This window comes from Aotus nancymaae, unplaced genomic scaffold, assembly GCF_030222135.1.
Source record: "Aotus nancymaae isolate 86718 unplaced genomic scaffold, 86718_ANA_hifiasm-v0.15.2.pri h1tg000076l, whole genome shotgun sequence".
Lineage (NCBI taxonomy): Eukaryota > Metazoa > Chordata > Mammalia > Primates > Aotidae > Aotus > Aotus nancymaae.
This window is the reverse complement of record NW_026988491.1, coordinates 22381595-22405786: the sequence shown is the minus strand read 5'-3', so window position 1 is coordinate 22405786 and position 24192 is coordinate 22381595. Positions and strand designations below refer to the sequence as shown.

The following is a 24192-nucleotide window of genomic DNA, read 5'->3' as shown; positions in this document are numbered from 1 at the left end:
AAACCCTAAGGGTGAGGTGACCCTATAATTTATCAGTGAAACTAAGATACCTTGGGGATAAATGGCAGAGAAGAACTACAGATGTTTTTTAAAATTATATATAGACATACATATGAACATGTACATATATACACAAATCAATTTGTTTTATTATATTGATAAGCCTATTAATTTTATCCCAAAATAATTTGCAAAAATAAAATTTATTTCAAAAAATAGCATCTGTTCATGTTCATGAAAGCATGAAACTTAAAAATTTTCTTGTCTTTAGTTATTAACATTATACTAATTTTATTTATTTATTTATTTTGAGATGGAGTCTCGCTCTGTCACCCAGGCTAGAGTGCAGTGATGCAATCTCTGCTCACTGCAACCTCCACCTTCCAGGTTCAAGAAATTCTCCCACCTCAGCTTCCTGAGTAGCTGGAACTATGGGTGCACACTCCCATTCCCAGCTAATTTTTATATTTTTAGTAGAGACAGGGTCTTGCCATGTTGACCAGGATGGTCTTGAACTCCTGAACTCAAGTGATCAGCCTGCCTCGGCCTCCCAAAGTGCTAGGATTACAGGCGTGAGTCACTGCACCTGGCCTATTATACTGATTTTAAAATAAAACAATAGTTTAATAAATTTGGGCACAATCTATGTATTTTTTGATCTATTTCTTAGTCATATCCATATAAAATATTAATCACTAGTAGTTTTCCAAAATGTATTGTTAATATGATTTTAATTTTAATGTTTTCAGAATAATGTCTATAATTTTTTTCAAAGTCAAATTTTATGGATAATGCACTTGAAACCCATGATAAATCCAAATGATGACAAATCCAAATGACCCTTTTCTTCAAACCTTGATATTTTTAGTTGAGAAAATATTTTATCTGTTGGTTTTGAAATACCCAGTAAGCTCAGTAAATTTGTTAAACGAGAATATTCTCATATGCAACTTTTTACTGAAATATCAAATACATCAACTTGTAAATATTCACAGGTATATACTACTAAAATTCTTTAGGTAAAACAAACTAATATGAAATGGAAACTCAAATCTTTAAGAAAGACTAAAGAGAAAATACATAGATAAATATAAAAGACAATTTTTTTCTTTATTTCTTTGAAATACATTTAAAAATATTTGAAACACAGTGTTTATATATTTCTTTGAAATGCAATTGTTTATAACAAAGTGTGGAGTATTGTGGCATATATGATAATGTAGACATGATACACATGATAACTGTAGCACAAAATACTCAAGCTTGCAAGGCTTTTGCATGATAATACATAAAAGGTGGCAGAATTGCAACACTAAATATACTTAAACATTAACAGAATATATAATAATCTCTACAGCAACTGCAAAAAAATCAATATTGACAGGGAAGACCTGAACAACACTATTATCACCCAAACTGATACTTTCAGAGAGCTACACACATGACTTTAAAATCCATATTCCTTTGGGAGGCCGAGGCGGGTGGATCGCGAGGTCAAGAGATCGAGACCATCCTGGTCAACATGGTGAAACCCCGCCTCTACTAATACAAAAAATTAGCTGGGCACGGTGGCGCGTGCCTGTAATCCCAGCTACTCAGGAGGCTGAGGCAGGAGAATTGCCTGAACCCAGGAGGCGGAGATTGCGGTGAGCCGAGATCGCGCCATTGCGCTCCAACCTGGGTATCAAGAGCGAAACTCCGTCTCAAAAAAAAAAAAAAAAAAAAAAAAAAAAAAATCCATATTCCTTTCAAGTACAAGCATGTTGTAATCACCAAGTTAATCATATGCTGGGCCATAAAATGAATATCAGTCAAGTTAAAATGATTATAAGAATATTGAGTATGCTCTCTGACTAGAATAAAATTGAATCAAAAATCAACAAAAATACAGTGTTCAGAAAACACCCCAAGATATAGAAATTAAATAATATGCTCCTTAATAATTATAGATCAAAAAAGAAATTACAAGAGAAAAAACATTTTGACCAGAATGTTAATGAAAACACATTAAAAATCTTCAGGTTGTTAATTAAAACTGCAAAATCTAGTTGAAGTAGGCTTTCAGAAGAACACATGACAATAAATGCTTATATTTGAAAAATAATAATGATACAAATTCAATTATATCAAATTGCATTTTTAGAAGTTAGAAGCAGAAAAAGAAATTTAATCCCAAATAAGTAAGAATAAGAAAATAATAAAGAACTAGAATCTTGAATATAGAGAAAAGAAAAACAATAGAAAAATTAATAAGTCCAAAATTTAGGTTTTTGAAGATTAGAAAATCGATAAACTTTTAATTTGATTCATTATTGAAAAAAAAAGATTACAAATTACAGGTAGCGCCTATGAAATGGGGCGTCACTACAGATTCCATGGATGTCAAATACAGGGATGTTGTGAAGGCCTTTGTGCCAATATACTTGACAAGTTAGGTAAATTTATTGAAAGAAAATTTATCATAATTGACTCAAGATGAAATAGGAAATCTGAATAGACCAAGATGTATCATAAAGGGGAGACCTACCTTGTCCGTGGGGTGAAGATCCACACTATTTGTTAAGCTATTGCTCCTCCCCAGATTGAATTTTGGATTCCATACAAATTTCAAAACACTTCCAGAAGGCATTTTTGTAGAATTTGATAATTTGATTTGGAACTGCATAAGAAATGGAAATACCTCCAATATTAAAATATGTTTTTAAAAAAGAAGAACAAAGTTAATAAAACATCTGACTTCAAAACTTGCTATAAAGATACAGTAATTAAGATTCTGGCATAAAAATAGAAAGATTGATTACTGAAATAAAATAGAGTACCTTACGTTTTAATGGTCTATTAATTTTTTATTTAAAATATTTTCCTGCATTTTTGTTTTTTTCTTTTCATATTTAATGTACCCAACTGATCATAGTACAGTAATATTTGAAGAATAGCACCAAAGCAATACAATGTGAAAGAAAAAGTCACTTCAACAAATGGTGCTGGAACAACATGTATTTAGGAAAAATTAAATCTCAGCCCAACTTCATAATATACACAAAGTTTTAAACTGTAAGTCTTCTAGAACAAAACGGACAAAAGAACGGCTTCATGACTGAAGGGTATAAAAAGTTTTCTTAATACACAGAAAGCAATGCCATAAAGACGTAATTAATTTGTCTTAATGAAAGTATGGCTTCTCATTAAAACATAGCATTAATAAACTGAATGAGCAAAACACAGATTGCAAGAAAATGTTTGCAAAATATGTATCTGACAAGGACTTTTATCAAGTGTGTCTAGAGAACTTCTAAGGCTCAGTGATGAAAAGACTAACAATCTAATTAAAAACAATCCGAATATCTTTTTAAAAGATATAGAAGTGGTCAGTAAGCTCATACAGAAGTGTTTAACAGTTTTAACCATCAGGGAATGAAAATTCAAACCACGATAAGGTATTGTTCACCCTCAAATAGCAAAATTGCTGTAACTAAAACCCCTGACAACACCAAATGTCGGCAAGGATGTGAATCAGTCAGAACTCTCAAACATTTTTGGTGACATTTTAGAATGCTACAACCACTTTGGAAAATATTGGGCATTTTCTTCTAAAACAAACATATGCCCATGAAATGAAATCATATGTCTGTAGAAAAACTTGCCCAAGAATTTTCCTAGCAGCTTTATTCATAGTAGCCCCAATCTGGAAACAGCCTATGTGACCGTCAAGAGGGCAACTCATCAACAAAACATGGTGTATTCATAACATGGACACACAGTAGCGCATTCAGCCGTGAAAAGTGAATAGTTTCAATAAAAACATGCCAGTGATACATGACCACATGAATGAATTCTGAAATCGTTATGCCTAGTGAAAGAAACTTTTTACTGAGAAACTCTGTATCATATGATTTGATTTACATGAGGTTCTAGAACAGACTGAACTAATCTATGGTGAAATAAACCAAAGCAGCAATTGCCTCTTGGGGTGAAGGTGGAATGACAAGAGGAAAGTGGGGGTGAAAATGTCCTATATATTTTTCACTTAGTCAGTGTATTTACGAAAACTCATCAAATACTACCCTATTGTGCATTTTGCAATATGCAAATTCTAACTGAAAAGACATAGAAACATACAAAATTGAATTCATAACATGCATGCTGAAATATTTAGGGACAAAATGTACTGATGTCCATCACATTTAAGTGTATCAAAAAAATAAGACAGGTTAATAAATGAATGGAAGTATAGATAGAAACACAAAGAATGTATAATACGTTGTTAATGGTACAATAGATGTGTACAGGTGGTCTCTGTAAAATTCTTCCAACTTTTCTGTATCGTTTGAGAATTTCCATAATAAAATGCTGAGGGGAGAAGAGTTTCATCAAATGTTGCTTCCCACATGTTGATGTATTCCAACATGCAATTATAGCATTTCAAAATTAAATCTTATCACCTGTTGAAATCTCATTATTAAATATCAGTTTCTTATGTTAGAACAGATAAATGTTGTAATCATTGCAATTTACTAAAAGTTTTAAATCTCAAATTATTTTTGAAACTATATGAAGATTTTGATTAAAGATTTTTGAAACCAAGGACTTCTTAATAAAATGCAACTGAAATGTAGAGAACTCCTTTAGAAAAAGTTTAATACGATTGTGGGTCACACAGTTTTATTTACAAAGTAATACACCAGGGCTCAAATGTTTTTAAGACTCAATGGAGTACGGGCTGCAACAAAAGTAGTAATATGTTTTTTGTATCTAAAGTCACTCTGGTGACACACACAAAGAATATGTTGGAGTCGACTTGTGTATGTGACTTGTGACTGTGTAGGTATACACATATATTTTTAAAATTATTTATTTATTTATTTATTGAGATGGAGTCTCACTTTTTCACCCAGGGTGGAGTACAGCGGTATGATTTTGACTCACTGCAACCTCTACCTCCCTGGTTCAAGCAATTCTCCCACCTCAGTGTCCCGAGTAACTGGGATTACAGGCGCGTACCTCCACACCCAGCTAATTTTTGTATTTTTAATACAGATAGGGTTTTGTCATGTTGACCAGGCTAGTCTTGAACACCTGACCTCATGTTATCCTCCCGCCTTGGCCTTCCAAACTGCTAGGATTACAGGCGTGAGTCACCTTGCCTGGCCTAAAAATATTTTTAAATCTTTGGTTGGTGTAATGTTACAATTTGAATGCCATTAGGAGTTGTAAATGCACCACAATCAATTACAAGCTCTGTAGTTTCTTAATCTAGTAAAATAATTGTTTTGGTCATAACTCTATGCAACATTAAATTTTTATTAATTTTCTCTACAAAAACTAATGATTTTCCCTTCAATATTTAAATTTTTTAATAGAATTTACAATGCTTTTACGATAAAGTCAGAATACTTTTAACAAAGCAAATTCTTCCAAAACTCTTGTTTCATTAATTATATTAAATAAAATCTCATTTTAAAAATAAATGGACTGATTTACTATTTTAAAATATTGATGTATAGCTGGCACTATTTAACTATTGGCAAATTTCTTTGGTGATAATTCACCCAACATGTTAATAACTATTGCTTTACCTTTCACAGATGCATGAGAAAAACTGAAATAGATAATGACCAAAACTAAATTAGCGAAAAAAACCAGTTGACTGACTTGAACAGCCAGGATCTTCTCAGTGAAATAGATGATACTTTTGCAGCTACCCATAATCAGTTTTCATGATCTTTCAGAATGCAGTTTTTCTTCTTCTTTTTTGGAAATGGAGTTTCGCTCTGTTGCCCAGGCTGGAGTGCAATGGCATGATCTCAGCTCACCGCAACATCCACCTGCCAGGTTCAAGCAATTCTCCTGCCTCAGCCTCCCCAGTAGGTGGGATTACAGTCATGTGTTACCACACCTGGCTAATTTTGTATTTTTTAGTAGAGACAGGGTTTTTCTATGTTGGTCAGGTTGGTCTTGAACTACCAACCTCAGGTGACCCACCTGCCTTGGCCTCCCAAAGTGCTAGGATTACAGATGTGAGCCACTGTGCCCAGCCAGAACTCACTTCTTAAAATAAGTACCAACTTTTTTTTGAGACAAGGTCTGACTCTGTCACCCAGGCTGGAGCGCAGTGGTGTGATCATAGCTCACTGCTGCCTAGACCTCCCAGACTCAGTGATCCTCCAGCCTCAGCCTCCCAAGTAGCTGAGACTACAGACACACACCACCAGGCCTGGCTAAGTTTTTCATTTTTTACCCAGGCTGGTCCCAAACTCCTGGGTTCTAGCAATCCTCCTACTCCAGCCTCCCAAAGTGCTGGGATTACAGCTTTGAGCCACCTTGCCTAGCCTAATTATAGTCTTAACTACATTATTAGACAAGAACACAGGAGAAGCTCGAAGTTCAAGGTGGAAGGCTACCAAATCCATCTGGTTTATCTTAATACAACTATGAAAAATAATATTTTCCTCATCGATACAAACATCTTACACAAAATGCTCTTCTGGAGAAAAGCCTGGGATAATAGACACCAATTGGGACTGTCTTCTGCACACTGGGACCTGAAGCCACCCTACTAATGATATTTCAGATGGTCCCCCTGAATACGAACAGACTTGGGGGTCAGATTAATACACCTGCAGACCTGCCCCAGGTGTGTCCTGGCACAGCCACTGCAAGCAAAGTTTGTTCGGAAAACTGCCATTGTCTCCCTTGGACAACGAAAGTGAGGTTAGATGTAGTCGCATCAATGAGTTGTATATTTTCCAGGTTTGTGTAAATGAATATTTTGTATGTGCAATGAAGACATAAAATCTTATTTCTTTCAAGGCAACCTCCATGGACTTTGTGAAAAGAAGGAACTATCCTGTGTTCAGATTTTGAAACGCTGGAATATTAGAGATGTAGATTCTGCTCCTCCGCAAATAATTCTCTCAGTCCCTCAGGTGTGGGCGGCTGGTGTCTAGAGGCTGGGGGAGAGGAGACGCGTATGCAGCAGCCAGCTCTGCCTCATGGCTGCTTCCCCAAAGACCCTTGGAGGAAATGTTCGGGTGTGTTTCAGCCAGGAGTACACAAGTGCAAATATTAGCAGATCATCTCATTTTCTTTTCTTCTCCAGAATAATTTTCCTACCATGATGTTGAACCTGAAATTGAATTTTAGACATCGCAGATTGTAAGACACATCATCAATTTAATAATGGATTTTCTGGGTAAAAAAGAAGCATGGCATTTCACGTAAACCTTGTTTATAAAACACATCATAATTTTAGAAATATTTAAATGTGAAGAAAAGACTCTGCATCTTAGAATACAGGATATTTAAATTGGAATGTTTTTATTCGCAGGTCATTTAGCCCTTAGTCATTTTGCAGGCAGTTGCTCAGCATATACCACCTGCAAGAGAAGCCTGCATACACCCGGACACAGGAAGCTTCCGTTTCTGTATGTTGAGAACACCGTAATGTCAGCAATTTCATGTGTCACCAGCTATTGTTATTGTTAGCATACTTTATGTGTGGCCCAACACAATTTCTCTTCCTCCAATGTGGCCAAGAAAAGCCAAAAGATTGGACACCCCTGGAAGTGGGTAAAGAGCCTGCACTCTGGTCCTCAGGAACCTCGTCTTGAATGCGACACTTCCACTTGCAATTCCCTGGCAGGTGGGCAAGACGTTTGTTAAGGTCATGCACCTCGGCTTTCTCCTTGTAAAATAGTGACGACAGCAGTGCAGACCTCACAGGGTGCTCTGAGGATCGAGTCAGTTGACGTCTCAAGTGGGTAGAACAGAGCCCAGCACACGCTGAGCACCGTGCAAGGATTTTCCTTCATCACCATTCTCCGCTCCAAGCGTCTGTCAGCCAACACTGCATTTCCTGAGACCTAGCCCCACTGATGCACGTATAAGCAGCTCCATTATTTTTACCATTGCATTCGTCCCTTCGACCACACATGAACAGTATATGAAATGAGAGGGGGAATTGCTGGGTCATAGGATACGCACATTTTCAAATTTGCTAGTGAATGACAAATGTTTTCCAAACTCTGCATCCGTTTAGACTGCAGCCAACCGCACGTCAAGCTCGCACTGCTCGGCAGCCCTGCTGCTGTTGGTGTTGTCAGATTCTTCTGATTCTGTCAACCCGAATACCTTGAAATGACTTCTCCGCGGTGGCTCACGCCTGTAATCCCAGCACTTTGGGAGGCCGAGGCGGATGGATCACGAGGTCAAGAGATCGAGATCATCCTGGTCAACATGGTGAAACCCCGTCTCTAGTAAAATTACAAAAAATTAGTTGGGCATGGTGGCGCATGCCTGTAATCCCAGCTACTCAGGAGGCTGAGGCAGGAGAATTGCCTGAACCCAGAAGGCTGAGGTTGAGGTGAGCCGAGATCGCGCCATTGGACTCCAGCCTGGGTAACAAGAGTGAAACAACGACTCCAAAAAAAAAAAAAAGAAAAGACTTCTCACCGTGGTCATAATTTTCAGTTTCCTGGTAACTAATCAAGATACACAGCTTGTCATACATTTATTGCCCACTCCTGGTTTTATTGTTTGTTGGTTCATTTTTCAACTCATTTCATTTCTTTGTTTTTTTTTTTTTTTTTTAAGCATTTTCTGTTGGGCTGTTTCCTTGTCAATTGGAGGAATTCTTTGTATTGCTTTATCACTAACCAACCTGTGTATATTACATAACTAACGTTGTCAGTTATATGCATTCTAAATACCATCTTTTAATTATGGATTACATTTTCACTTTTTAAATATTGACTTTTGATATGGAAAAGTTCTACGTTTTAATATTTTTGTATCATCAACTTCTCATTTTGTGTTTATGTCACTTATTATTATTTAAGCAATTCTTCTCTACACTGACATCCTAACACCACTGAGCTCTATTTGCTTCAGAAGTTGTAAAGTGAATTTTGCGTTTATATTACGCTGCTTACCATAGTGGGGACAGATTTTTGTGTGTGGTATGATATGAGGAGATGCTATTTTTGTTTTGTATGGATAGACAAGTACCCCAACAATTGTTGGCCTGTTCTTTTTTCCCATGGACATATAATGCCATCAGTGTTATATTTCAAGCTTCCACATTTACATTATTATATTTGTGGGGCCTATATTTCATTCAATTTGTAATTCCAGCTACCTATTACTGAGTAATAACGGTATCTTAAAAGAACAACATAATTTATTCTGCATAAGAAATTACAATTTTGTCCAGGTGTGGTGGCTCACACCTGTAATCCCAGCACTTTGGGAGGCTGAGGTGGGTGGATCACAAGGTCAGGAGTTCGAGACTACCCTGACCAACATGGTGAAACCCCATCTCTACTAAAAATACAAAAATCAGCTGGTCATGGTGGCACACACCTGTAATGCCAGCTACTCAGAAGGCTGAGGCAGGAGAATCACTTGAACTTGGGAGGCGGAGGTTGCAGTGAGCTGAGATCGTGCCATTGCAGCCTGGGCGACAGAACAAGACTCCATCTCAAAAAAAAAAAAAAAGAAATTGTAGTTTTGAAAGCTTTCAGGAGACAGTGTGTTTCTACCCATGTAGCATCAGTAGGCATGCCTCGAGGCTGGAGGACCTGGTTCCAGGGTGGTACATTTTATGGCTAAAGAGATGGTGCTGTCTGCAGGCTGGAGTTAGCCGCAGCTGCTGACCAGGGGCTTTATTTGCGACTAAGCAGTTTCCTCAGCAAGCTTCTTGCACATAGAAGTGAACAAAGAGAACCTGTGTACCTTGTGGTATAAATTGGTAGGATTTTAATTGCCTTTTCCTAAGTGGCTTTTTTTTTCTGTGATATAGAAAGACAAGTGATTTTTATATGGTGATGATATATTCTGCCAACTTGCTAAAGTCTCATTAATACACTTTTCTGGTGATGTCTGAGTAAATAATCCTATTTCCTGTGAGCAATTACGTGGGAATCGTTCTTTCATCTATACATATCATTCCTTTCTCCTGACTTACTGCACTGGTTAGGACCTCCAGCCCCATGAATAACGCTAGTGATGACAGCAGCACACTTATCTTCTTCCCGACTTCAAAGATAATGCTTTCACTATTTCATCATTTCATAGGACGGCTAATGTATGCCGGGGCTTTTTTCATCCAGTAGATTCTTCATAGCTGGTTAAGGCAGCTCCCTCCTATTCTTAGTTTGCCAGCAGCTTATTTGTTATCATGAAAAGATACTGATTTTATTAATTTATTTCACTGTTATCTATTTTAGTGATCTTATGGTTTTTCAACTTTAATCCGTTAATGTGGTTAGTTTCACTTTCATATACCAAATGTGTGCCCTGTAAATATTTCGTGTGTCATAATAGTTTACATGTTTCATATGTTAAGGATCGGGTTTACTCATATTTTATTTAAGATAAGTTTGCATTTGATGCATCACTGAGATTAGTCTATCATTCTATTTCTTGTACTATCTCTTTTTGGGACTTGATAACACCGTTTCAATAATCTCATCAAAAGAAATATCAAATATTTCTTTCCCTGTAACCTGGAAGAGGTTGACAAAATTAATTTTTCTCCTTCTAAAATGGTTGAAATGCTTCTCTAAAACTGATTGGGCCTTAAGGAGTCTTTATAGAGATTTAATATTACTGTCTCATATTCTGTAATGATTTCTTCTTAATTGATAATTCATATTTTTCTAAAAAGCATCATACTACCTAATTTATCACTTTTATTATAAAATAATTAATAATATCCTCTTTCTTACCTTTTAATATCTGGCAGCAGTGCTCCTCTGTATTTTCATTCTTGCTCTCTGTGCTTTAGTCTGGATATTTTCTACTGAGCTATGATCCAGCTCACTAACCGTTTCTTCTACTGAGAAGAATTGGCTGTTAAGCTGATTTACTGAGTTCTTAATTTCAGTTGTTAATCCTACAATTTAACAATTTCCATTTTTAATTGTTTCCCATTGCTGCTGTAATAAATTATGACAAACTCAGTGGTTTAAAACAACACAAATTTATGGTCATACTATTTTTTAAATGTAACGTCATGTATTCATGGATTGAGATGTGAAAATCTTTTGGGGGAGGGAGGCATTGTCCTGCCTAACACTGTCTCCCCTCTGGCCTCTAAAGATTCACATCTGTTCTACAGGGAAAATACATCCATTCTATCTCAGGATCACCAAAAGTCTCATCCCATTACGGCATTAATTCCAAGTTCAAAATTTTATCTAAATCTCATCAGTGCACAAGTCCTAAATCCTTGCATCTAAAAAATTTAAAATTTAAGATGAAGGTCTGCATACACCCACCTGTGTCAAAATTATTCTTGATCTGTTAAAGTCAAGAAACATGTTCTTGTGCCCCAAATAAAATAGTGAGACGAGGATAGAGTAACAGTTACAGATATTTCCATTCAAAAAGGAAAAGAAGTGGAAAGGAAAACAGAATTCCCTGCTCCCCTGCAATTTTGCAATCCAGGAACTCCATCTGGATTTCAGACGGCCTGGGAATGATGGCTGTGACTCACACCTTCGTCCTCCGGCCATGTGGCTCCACCTCAGAAACCATCCTTCTTTTTAAACAAAATGGAGCATATGTTTGCAGCTGAGTAGCATTTAGAGCTGGTTTTATGCCCGTGAAATCTTTAGGGTCCAACAGCCTTCTTTATCCTTTGACCCTTTGGTACAAGCTGGCAGTCAGCTTTCCTGCTGGTAGAATATTTTTTTTCTTTTTTCTTTTCTTTTTTTGAGACGGAGCCTTGCTCTGTTGCCAGGCTGGAGTGCAATGGCCTGATCTTGGCTCACTGCAACCTCTGCCTCCTGGGTTCAAGCCATTCTCCTGCCTCAGCCTCCCGAGTAGCTGGGACTACAAGCACATGCCACCACACCCGGCTAATTTTTGTATTTTTAGTAGAGACAGAGTTTCACATGTTGGCCAGGATGGTCTCAACCTCTTGACCTCATGATCCACCGGCCTCAGCCTCCCAAAGTGTTGGGATTACAGGCGTGAGCCACTGTGCCTGGCCGGTAGACTATTTTTAATAACCTTGTAGCTCTTCAAGGGGATTAACTCCATTAGACAATGGGCTTCTCTGCAGATCTTGCCCAGAAAATCATCTCTATTTGTGGCTTCTGCTGAGATGGCTGAGAGGAATCCAGAACTTCAAAGAGCCTCCAGTGTAACCAAATACTCTGACCCCTGATTCTTGGAAGCCACTAGCACAAATGTCATTCAGCCACACCTGTGGCTCTCTGCAGACAGTGCTGTTCTGGCATTTCCTGAATCTCTTAATGTAAGCACGGTTTGCAATCTCAGTAGCCTGTGAAGTCCCCAAAACAGCAAGTCCTGGTTCCTTTTTGCTTACCAGCACTTGCTTCAATCTATCCTTTTTCTTTTCACATTTTACTATGAGTAGCAAGAAAAAAAAAACAAGCAAACCCCTGCACCATCAACACTTTCCTTGGAAATCTCCTCAGTTAAATATCTAAGTTCATTGTCGGACATTTTGCTCTCCCCACAATTGCAGACACAATCCAGTTAAGCTCCTGGCTGCTATTTGACAAAGATCAACTTTCCTCATGTTCCTTAATGCCTTTCGCATGTCCTTGTGAGTTCTCCCCAGCCGTGCCTTCAGTGCTCGTATTTCTACCAACTTCATATGCATGGCAATTTCATCTCCTCTAGAGTGACAAGGGCTTCCTCTACCATGCTCATGTCTTTTTGGACCTTGACGACTGTCACCCTTAGCATCCGTGTTTCTACAAAAGGCGTGTTTCTACAACAAGGACATCTTGTTTTTTTCTATCATGTCCTCTTCCTATTGCCCAATTCCAAAGCCATGTCACCTCTTTAGTCCTTTGTTAGGGCAGAACCACACCTTCAAATACCAAAATCTGTATTTTTTTTTTATTGCTGTTATTCCAAATTACCCCAAACTTGACAGCTTAAAACCAACACAAATTTATTATCTTCCATATATACTTAAGGAGAAAAGTCCAAAATGGATCTGACTGTATTAAAATCAAGGTTTTGGGCAGGGATGTATTCACTTCCACAGTCTCTAGGGGAGACTTGGCTTTCCTGCATTTTTCGGCGTTAATAGCCTGCCTGCATTATTTGGCTTGTGGACCAACTCTATCTTCAAAGCTAAGAATAGCCGTCCAAGTGTTTCTTACATCACATCACTCTGACACCAACTCTTCTTTCTCCGTCTTCCACATTTAAGGAACTATGTAATTACCTAAATAATCCAGGGTAATATCCTTCAGCTGTGGTCAGCTTATTAGCAGTTTTTCTTCCATATGCAATCTTAATCACCTCTTGCCACGTGACACAGCCCATTCACACGTTCTGAGTGCCAGGACAGGGGCACCTTTGGGAAGTTGTTATCTGCCTTTGCCCGCCATCCCATTGGATTCCTCTGTGGTTTTCACTTCTCCATTGAATTTCTTCAAACAATACTTTAACGTGTTAATCACAATTATGTTAACAACAGTGTCAACTGTCCCTGATATCTGGGTCATCTGTGGGACTGGGTTTGATTGCTGTTTCTTCCCTTTGCCCTGTCTCATATACAGGCTTCCTTTCTGTTGAAAGCTGGAGAATACACATTAAAGTTCTTGAGACTCTGGCAGCTGCTGCCTTCCTCTATGGAGAGTTCTGTGTCCTCTTTTACATAAATGGAGCCAACAGGTCACTTTAATCCAAACATGGGCTGAGATGTTCAAAGAATGAGTTGACATCTCTGTAAAGCTCAGGCTACATCTGGTTCATCCCACTCTTAGAATAACCAGAGAGCCCAGTTGAGACAGCAGGATGCTTATTAGTGCCCCTTATCACTGGGTGCTTATTACAAAATTGCTAGCTGAACAGAGATCTGAATGAGGTGAAGGCATTCCATGAACCTCTCTGGAGGAAAGCTGTCCCCTGCAGAGGGAGCAGGTCAACCAAAGACCTGGGGGTGGCTGGGTGCGGTAGCTCACGCTTGTAATCCCAGCATTTTAGGAGGCTGAGATGGGTGGATCCCTTGAGGCCAGGAGTTCAAGACCAGCCTGGCCAACATGGTAAAACACTGTCTCTACTAAAAATATAATAATTAGCTGGCTATGATGGCATGTGCCTGTAATCCCAGCTACTCGGGAGGCTGAGGTGGGAGAATCGCTTGAAGCTGGGAGGCAAAGGTTGCAGTGAGCAGAGATCATGCCACTGCATTCCAGCCTGGGCAACAGAGTAAGATTCTGTCTCAAAAAAAAAAAAAAAAGAAAAGAAAAAACCTTGGAGTGGGGGTCAGCTGGTGGCACACAAGGAATGGGGTGCAGTGAAGGTGGGGGCAGCAAGGGGTTAGCTGGAGGTGAAGACTGAGCCGTAGAGACAGAGCAGGTGGTGCAGGGCCTGACTGCCTGTTCAAGGGCCCCTGCTTCTCCTCTAAGTGAGATGAGAGCTCTCAGAGGGTTTTGGGCAGAGGAGTCACACAGACCAAGTCGATACTTTAAAGCACCCCGTCGGTGATGGTGTGGATGTGGCGTGCAGAAGAACAGGGCCACGCAAGGAGGCAACGGCAAGGCCCAGTGAGAACCCATGGCATCCTGGTTTCTAGTGAGTGCAGTTGCAAGAGATGGCCATGCTGTGAAGGTGGGTCCTCCCACCACCCAGACCTGATTCCACACAGCCCTGCCCGTCCCCTAAGCAGACGCACTCCCTGCATCCCCCTGCTGCACGGAACTCCCTCCTGCTGTGCCCTCCCCATCACTGTCCCCTGTCCAAACCTCCTGTATCCCAGCTTCCTCTCTGGATAGTCTCACTTTCTTCTGGTTTAGTTCCAGCTGAGAACGCCACCTACCCTGTGTCCCTGTCCATTTGGGACAATTTGACTCATGTGACTGAAACCCCAGCCTGGCATTCAGGGCAGTGTTCCTGGATACTTTTGCTATTTTCTTCCTCACTCAAAAACGCCAGCTCCTTTGAGGGTGTGTGGTTCCATCTGTTGTCATCCTCTGCTAAAGAAGCGGACCCACCTTCCCACCTTGGCCTCACGTCTGCCTTCATCGTCCTCCCTGACTTCAGTGCTTCTGGGGGGTGGCCTCTGCTTGCCCCACCAGCCATGTCTTCCTTACCTGCATCCCTTCCTACATCATATCCCGGGCACTCTCGTCTTCAGAACTCCAAGAACCTCTCAGCCTTGGTTCACCACGTCTCTCCCCACATCCTTCTGGTACTGCCCCTACTTCATAATCTTCGTGGCCCAAATCAAGCTCCCTTCATTTGGGTGTGGAACAAGTTGACCAGCAACCACTTTTTCCAGGCCTGTCTCTCCCTCATGTCCTGGCTTCACCCTTTGCTTCAATCAGACGCCAGGACCATCATTAGAAGCCCCGTAATGAGTCCCTGCCCCATCTCCCATTTCCTCAGACCCAGTGAAGCCCCTTTCTCCTTCTGCCCTGCCCCTCCCCCAGCTGCTGAGTGTGCTCAGTGACACCTTCCGCTGCACTGGGCAGAATCACAGTAAGTCCTCAAACAGGCAGGTGAAACTCCCACAGTCCTAACGTATTTGTTAAATGCTTCCCTCTCCTTGTGCCGAAAAGCTGTTTCACTCCCTCCAGACCTCCTCAGCCCAACAACACCTCTGCCTTCCTGAGAAAGCAGGTGCCCCCCTCTTTACACCTCCAAACCCACCCGACTGCCTCTCCTGTGCTCACCCTGGCAGCCTTGCCTTTCATATCCCAGGACGTGCCCCCTTGTGTCAGAGACCCACTCATCCCTTGGAGTCCCAGTGATAAAACTACACACGGCTGCCATGGCCATCCAGCCAGCCCAACCTGACAGAGGTCTGCCGTTCCTCACTTGCCTCCACTTTCTCTGCCTTCTCCGCTCACCATCACGCCCATTATCAGCAGGTCCTGGTGCTCTTTCCCTGAAAACATCCCAAGTCAGTTTCCTTCTCTCTACCTCAGCTGCCAGAGCCTGGCCCCGCCATCACCCCCTACCAGCTGGGGTTCCCCCTCCCAGCTGGACAGATGTTACTGCCTTCCAGGTAGGGTCTCAGCCTCCACTCTTGGAGGTAGACCTACAGGGAAAGCAGACACAGGGAAGGAGCCTGGTCTGGTATCCAGCAGCTCACATCCAAACAGCGCCGTAAGGTTGCCTATTCCATGTTCCGGCCGTGGCTTGTGAAGGCAGCAAGAATCCCAGCTGCCCCACGAGGCTGCCTTGAGCTGAGACAGACTTGCAGCACGTCCAGGTTGGCCTGAAGTCAAGTTGGAACATGAGCAGGAAGTGAGAAAAGCTTCCCTGGAATTAAACGCTATTTAGATTGCGTTTCCAGTGCCAGGAAAGAGCTGGCTTCAAGATGGAGCAGAGAGCAATTTTTACCAAATGAATGATGGGAATGTCATCCCCTGAGACATTTAAACAATCTCCTTGGCATCTGGTTTTAATTATGCTATCTGCTCGCTATCATCCCCAAGACAGTATTTCTCAAAATTCCAAGATATAATTTCTATTCTTTCATTGAACAAACATTTGCTACATGCTTACACCATAACAAGCTCTATACAAGGTATTTGGGAAGCAAGGGGGCATTAATAGTGTGCTGACAAGAGGCTGTGTGCAGAAGGCTCTGTTCCATGTGCTGCCAAGGGGGTCATGGAATCCCTCACCGAGGATCCCTCTCCTGGCACTTCCAGCTCCACACTGAGTCCTCCATGAGGGCAGCCACCATTTCTTCCTCCCTGACCACCCGTTGGTCTGTGTTATTCCCATATCAGGCTGCATGTTGACAGGGGGCTTCTCGGGGAACTGAGGGGATGGTAAGCAGGCACTGGGGGCCCCAGCCTGAGCCTGTGACGGCAGAGTCACAACCCCTCGGCCAAGGAGCCTGTACATAGATGTTTAACTTTGCCATGGTCCCCCAGGAATTGAAGCCAATGTTGTTCAGAGAGGATTCCACACAGGCATTATTTCTGCAAGAAGACCTGACAGGGAGGGAAAATGCAGGTATCTGAGAGTGAGGGAAGAGAGAAAGAGGAAGCTTGGTGTCTCAGCTACTCGATACACAATGTCTTCATTCAATGACCCATGGGGCTTCCTATGAATTTATTTATTAGAATAAAATGGCTGAGCTGGCCATGGTGGCTCACACCTGTAATCCCAGCACCTTGAGAGGCCGAGGCAGGTGGATCACCTGAGGTCAGGAGTTTGAGCCCAGCCTGGTCAACACAGAGAAGCCCCATCTCTACTAAAAATACAAAATTAGCCAGGTGTGATGGCGCACGCCTGTCATCCCAGCTCATCAGGAGACTGAGGCAGGAGAATCACTTGGACCCGGGAGGTGGAGGTTGCAGTGAGCTGAGACTGCATCATTGCACTCCAGCCTGGGCAACAAAAGAGAAACTGCATCTCAAAAACAAACAAACAACAGAAAAGAATAAAGTGGCTGAGACTGTTAGCAACTCTTCGCTTTAACCCTCCACTCTCCACACTCACGTGGCTGTGGATGCTCCCAAGCCTCCTCTGCTGGCCTCTCCAGGGGCTCTCACCTGACGCACCTGTGAGGCGACCTGGAAAGGTACCTGTGTATTGGAAACCAAATGGAGAAGACAACTGTGGAAATAAAGTGAAGGGGCAATTCGAGGAGGACATCCTCAATCGAGCCAGAAGAGTTTTGTAGCAATGGCATCAGGTGCAAACACACCACCCTTGGTGGGACTCAAACCACGGACTAGGTTGCCGAGTCTCCCTATGCCCAGAGTGAGGTGGGAAGAAGGTATGCTGTGCTACTCAGAATCCACACAGGTAGGTAGAGCGCTGAACTTGTCAGTCACTTGCTGGGACAGTTCCAGCTCACACGGGAGGAGAGAGTGCAGGCTGGACACTCAGAGGCAAAATATGTGCTGAGCCAGGCACAGGGAGAAGAGCTGGCATGAGCCGCCTTTATCAAAGCATGCACCGACCCTGTAGCAAGGCTTCCATCCATTGGATCTGATCCTCGTGACAGCCCTGTGAAGTCATGGTGTCATCCTCAACTGTAGAGTCCTAGAATTTAGGAATTAGGAATACAGGGTTCAGAGGGCTCCAGCGACTTCACTAAGATCACGTCAGAAGCAGCTGGGAGCCAGGGTTTTCGCAACTCCTAACCAGGTCTCTCTTCTGCAAGCTGTGGCCAAGGTGGGAGAGGACAGGGCAAGACTGTGCCTATTACACACAGGCAAGACTGTGGGACCAGAAAGGAACTGAATCCGCCATGAGTCTGCAGGAAAGATGTGGCTGTTCCTGTGGTTGACCTGAGCCAGCTGCCACTAGGATCGGGGGCGGCGGGTAGAGAAATAAGAAACCTCAGAGGCAAGCACGCTAGGAAAAATCAGAGGTCTGGGTACCAGCTCTGCCCAGACATCTGCTGGGGCCAAGCTGGGGTGTGCAGGGGGTTTCATATCAAATCAGCAGATGAGAGGTCTCAGGAGGTTCTGAGGAAGAAAGAGGCAAAGACCAGGCAGGTGAAGTTCCTGTCTCAGGAGCAATGAAGCAAGAAGGTCAGTTTAATGAAAACACAGAAGAAGGATTTAATTCCAAACTCTACGTACCATGGAACTACAGTGATTAAACTACAACCCTCAGCTGAGAATAAGCCAGCTGATGACAATTAGAGCAGGGCAGGTGCTCCAGGCCCTGGAGTTTCAGGTATAGCACCTAGGCAGGCCCAGGAACCCCAGCTCAGCAGCTCCCAGGCCCTCCATTGGAGCATTGGTCTGAATAAAGGACTCGTGCTGTGAACACAGCCTCTGTTTCAAGGAGGTGCTGCACCTGCTGAAATTCACAAAGGGGCCCACGGAAGCTGAACAGCAAGCTCCTTCACCTCCTTGCCTAGAATGGGTGCATGGATGCCAGCCTCCCTGTGATGTCACAGGACCAGCAACTCGGCAAAGGGCGCTTCAGTTTTGAGGGTTTTCACGGCTGATGCTGCTGATCACTCTGGAGTGGGCATCGTGTAAATCAGATGCGTCCTGGAGAGTCCAGCTGAGAAGAAATGGAGAAGAGGTATGCTGCAGGGACGGGAGGCGCATCTTGCATTTTGTTAAGAGAGGGATACGGATACATCTTTACATTTTCATTAAAAAATCAATAAGTCAAGTCATAATTATTGACTTTCATTTCAGTACATCATTTCCAAAATCTTTTCAGAGAACTGACCTCATTTGGCCCTTGTTGAAGGGACTGCTAGTTTCAGCACTGACAGGTCAACAGCTTGGAAGTCATCACTCCTTCCTCTATGAGGAAAAAAACGTGAAACATACTGAAAACGGGTAGCTTTTCTTAGGACCATTGGCGAGTTCAGGTCACAGGGCAAACCACCTTCCTGAGATCTGGAGTGACGGCTCAATCCTGGAAGCCAAAATCACCATGAGCTGACTTGGACCAAAGCCATGGCAGGCACAGACTGGTAGGGTATCTAAATGGTCATTTCAATGAACTGCTGAAGGCAGAGTGAGGACTAGTGTGAGAATGAGAAACTCCTCAAGGCCACTGTCTTAGGAAATTACATGCTTTCATGAGCATCACTTCCAGGGAGCCCCCCAGGGTCTTGAAGTGAAGATCCAAGGTGGGTCCCACACATCTATGGCATGCGAGAGAGGAGCACTTGCAAAATGTGCCCAGAGCGTGCTCCGTAACCAGGACTGCAATCCAGCCAGGAAGACTCTCAGAGCTCCACCGATGTGAGGTGAAATAAATTCCCCAGTTCCAGCCCCCTCCAGCCTTGAGAAAGGCCATATCCCAGAGCAATGCATCTGATAAAAGCCTGAGATTTAATTGTAGAGTTACAGAATGCTTCTTTTCTACACCAACAGGGCTCCAGTATAATATCAGGGCATTATAGCAGGAAGAGCTTCAAGACAGAGGCTGTCTCTGAGTTTCCACTCTGTGGCCACGTGGTGTCAGATAAATATGAGCGGCTGTCTCCCCTGAAGCCCTGGAGGCTGTCCGATCTGTGCCAGTGAGTACATGGTTGAGAAGTTGTGGCCAAGATGGCTTTCCTGACCAAGTGCGGCTCCACCCCTTCTGCGTCATCAGCATCAACAAGATGCCGTCCTGTGCCGGGTCTGACGAGGCATGTGAGGTGCCTTTGGAAAGCCCCAGGGGCCTGTGGCCAGGGTCCACACTGGCCAAGTCATCATGTCCATGGGTGCCAAACTGCAGAACAAGGAGCATGTGAGTGAGGTCCTACTCAAGGCCAAGTTCAAGTTCCCTGGCTGCCAGAAGATCCACATCTCAGAGAAGTGGGGCTTGACCAAATTCAATGTCAGTGAATTTGAAGGCATCGTGGCTGACGTGGCTCATCCCAGGTGGCTGCAGAGTCAAGTACATCCCTAGTCGTGGCCCTGTGGACAAGTGGTGGGCCCTGCACTTGTGAGGACTTCCGCTGTACTGCCCCCCTCCTGATGCCCACCAACAAATCCTCCTTCCTGTCCACCTAAAAACAAAAACAAAAAACTCAGCTCTATAAGTCTATCTTCCATGAAGTTATCCTTCAAAAGTAAACAACTAGTGACTTTCTCAGACAAAAATTGATGGAATTCATCATCAGAAGTCCTGCCCACAATAAATATTAATAGAATTTCTTCAAGAAGAAAGAAAGTAAAAATAATATAGCCCGGAAATGCAGACTCAGCAAAAACAAAAAAGAAAGAACATTGGAGAAGGGATAAATGAAGGTAAAACAGATTTTTTTTCTTATTCTTAATTGAGTCAAGAAATAACTGTTCAAAGTAATAGTAATCATTTATTGGATTATTATAGTAAATTGAATAATAAAATGGCAAAAGAAATGGAAGGGAGGAATTGAGACTATTCTAAGAACCTGCAGTATACAATAAGCTGTACAGTGTTATTTGGAGGCAGACTTAGGTTAGTTAAATGTGTATTGAATACTGTAGAGCAGTCGAATTGGAAAACACTATATATACATATTTAAAGGACTAAAATAGACTGAAAAAGGAGATAAAATGGAAATAAAATGGGTAGTTTTGTTTTTGTTTTTGTTTTGAGGCAGAGTCTCACTCTGTCACCCAGGCTGGAGAGCAGTGGTGCAATCTCAGCTCACTGTAACCTCCATCTCTCGGGTTCAAGCAATTCTCAAGGCTTAGCCTCCTGAGTTGCTGGGATTACAGGTGTGTGCCACCACATCCAGCTATTTTTTAAAACATTTTTAGTAGCGATGGGGTTTCACCATGTTGGCAAGGCTAGTCTCAAACTCCTCACCTCAGACTGACCTTCCATAGTATTAGAATTACAGGCATGAGCTACTGTACCCAGCCTAAAACAAAATCTTATAAAATGCTTAGTCAAAACCACAGAAGGCAAAAAAGAGAAATTTTTTTAAAAAAGAAACAAAGAACAAGTGTAAGTAAAACACAAACATCGCAAACATAGTAAATATTAAGAAAATTATGTAAAAATCACTTTAAATGTGAATGGTCTAAATACACCAATTGAAATACAGAGATTGTCAGAGTGGATTAAAAAAACACAAGACCCAAGTACATGTTATCTACAAGAGACCAGCTTTACATATAAAGACTCAGATAGCTTAAAATAAAAGAGATAGAGAAAGCTATACCATGTTAATACTAACTAAAAGAAAGCTGTAGTCACTTTATGAATTTTAAAAGCAAACTTCTAAACAACCAAAAACTATCAGTGATAAAGAGATATTGTACCCTGATAAAAGCATCAATTCTTCGAGAAGACATAACAATCTTAAAACTATGTATACCTAACAACAGAGTGTCAATACACTTCAGGGAAAGAAAAGGAAAGAAGAAATGGACAAATCCTCTATTACATTGGAAGATTTCAACAACCCTGTGTCAGCAATTGATAGATCAAGCAAGCAGAAAATCATTACAGGCAAAGTTGACCTGAGCAGCACTATTAATCAACAAGATCTCCTTGACATTTATAGAACACTTCATCCAACAATAGCAGAATACACATTCCTTTCAAGTTCGCATTCAGTACTCACAAAGATAGGCCACATTCCATGCCATGAACACACCTAAAAGACTAGGAATCATACAAAATATGTTCTCAGAAAACAATGGACTTACACTGGAAATCACCAGCAGAAACACAGCTGAAAGATACTGAAATATTTGAAGATTAAATACTACTCTTCTACACATAAGCCAAAGAAGAAATTATAAGCAAAATTTAAAATAATTTTGAACTAAATAAAAATAAGGTTAACATCAAAACTTGTGGGATAGAGTAAAATCAGTGATTAAAAGGAAATGCACAGAATTAAATGCACATCATAGAAATTAAGAAAGGTCTAAAATCAGTCATCTGAGCTCCAACATTAAGAAGCTAGAGAAAGGACTGCAATTGAAGCCTGTAAAGCAAGAACAAGAAAATAAATAATTTTAAATGTAAAGACGAAGTCAATGAAATTGAACGAGAAAAGCAATAGAGAAAATCAATAAAATTAAAAATTGGTTCTTGGAAAAGTTTTGTAAAATTGATAAACTTCTAATCAGGCTAACCAAGAAAAAGAGAAGACATAAATTGCCAGTGTCATAGAAGAAATAGTGGTCATGAATACTGGACCCAGAGACGTTAAAATGGAAACAAAGGAGGTATAAACAACTCCGTCAAATATAACATCTGATATTTTCGATAAAATAAACAAATGTCTTGAAAGGCACAAACCACCAAAACCCATACAATGAGAATTAGATTGTTTGAATAGGTATATAGCTGTTAAATAAATTAAATTAATAATGAACAACCTTTCAACAACAATAACAACAGCAATGATGAGAAACAAAGCCCAGATAATGTCGTTGGTGAATTCTACCAAACCTTTAAGGAAGCAGTGATACCAATTATCTACTGACAGTAGGATATATGTCCCCACCCAAATCTCGTACTGAAACACAATATCCAGTGTTGGAGGTGGAGCCTCGTGGGAGATGATTGGATCATAGGGGCAGATTTTTCATGACTAGTTTGGCTTTATACCTCTAGGTACTCTCCTTGTGATGGTGAATGAGTGAGTTCTCATGAGATCTGGTCTCCCTTTCTCCTGCTCCTGTTTTTGCCATGTGACAAGGCTGCTCCCTGTTTTTGCTTTCTGCCATGACTGGAAGCGTCCTGAGGGCCCCTGAGAAGCAGATGCCACTATACTTCCTGTACAGCCTGCAGAACCATGAGCCAATTACACTTCTTGTCTTAGTGATATAAATTACCCCATCTGGGATATTTCTTTATAAGATGTGGGAATGAACTAACATGGCTAAAAAAATCTTCCTTTTCCAGAACAGAGGGGAAGAACTCTTATTCTCTGAGGCCAGTCTTACAGTTGTATCAAAACCAGAAAAAGACGTAACAAGAAGAAAAACTGCAGAGCAAAACTCTTATAACAAAACTACTGAAAAAAAAATAACAAATCAAATTCAACAATGTATAAAATAACTGTGCAATGTGACTGAGTGGGATTTATCCCAGGTATGCAAGACTGCTTCAACATTTAAAAAGCAGTCAATGCAACTGATTATATCAACTGTCTATAAAAGGAAATTCATGTGATATTCACTAGTGCTAAATTTAACAGATTCCAACACCCATTCATGACAAAAACTCTCAGCAAACTAGAAATAGAGAGAACTTCCCCAACTTAATAAAGAACATCTTTTCAAAAAATTATAGCTAATATAACACAGGGATGAGAAATTGTATGCTTTCTGCACATGACTGGAAATAAGGCAAAAATAAGAGAATGTCTTCTCTTTACATGCTTATTCAACATCATCCTGAAAATCCTAGAAAGTGCAGTCAGATGAGAAAAGGAAATATAAAATGAGTATATACATTTGAATGGAAAACATAAAACTGTCCTTGTTCACAGATGACATGACATCATTCATGTAGAAAATTCCAAAGAATCAACAAAACTACTCTTGGAACTAATAAGCAATTACAGCAAGGTCACAGGATAAAAGACTAATACACACAAGTCAGTGGTTTTCCTATAGACCAAAAATAAACAGTTGTGATTTGAAATTTAAAAATAATATCACTTACAATAGCACAATATATAGGTAGAAATACATTGGTATTTAACTCACAAAATGTATATAGGATCTGTAGGAGAAAAACTGCATAACACAGATGAATAAATCAATTTTCTAAATAAAGGAATAAATACTTGTGTTCAAGGATTGCAAGACTCAA

At 41.0% G+C, this 24192-nt stretch overlaps 1 pseudogene; it reads left to right on the top strand.

Annotated features, from left to right (window-relative positions):
• LOC105715228 (large ribosomal subunit protein uL16-like) overlaps nucleotides 1-20371 on the top strand; it is a 41508-nt pseudogene extending 21137 nt beyond the window's left edge.
• Nucleotides 20372-24192: the final 3821 nt, after the last annotated feature.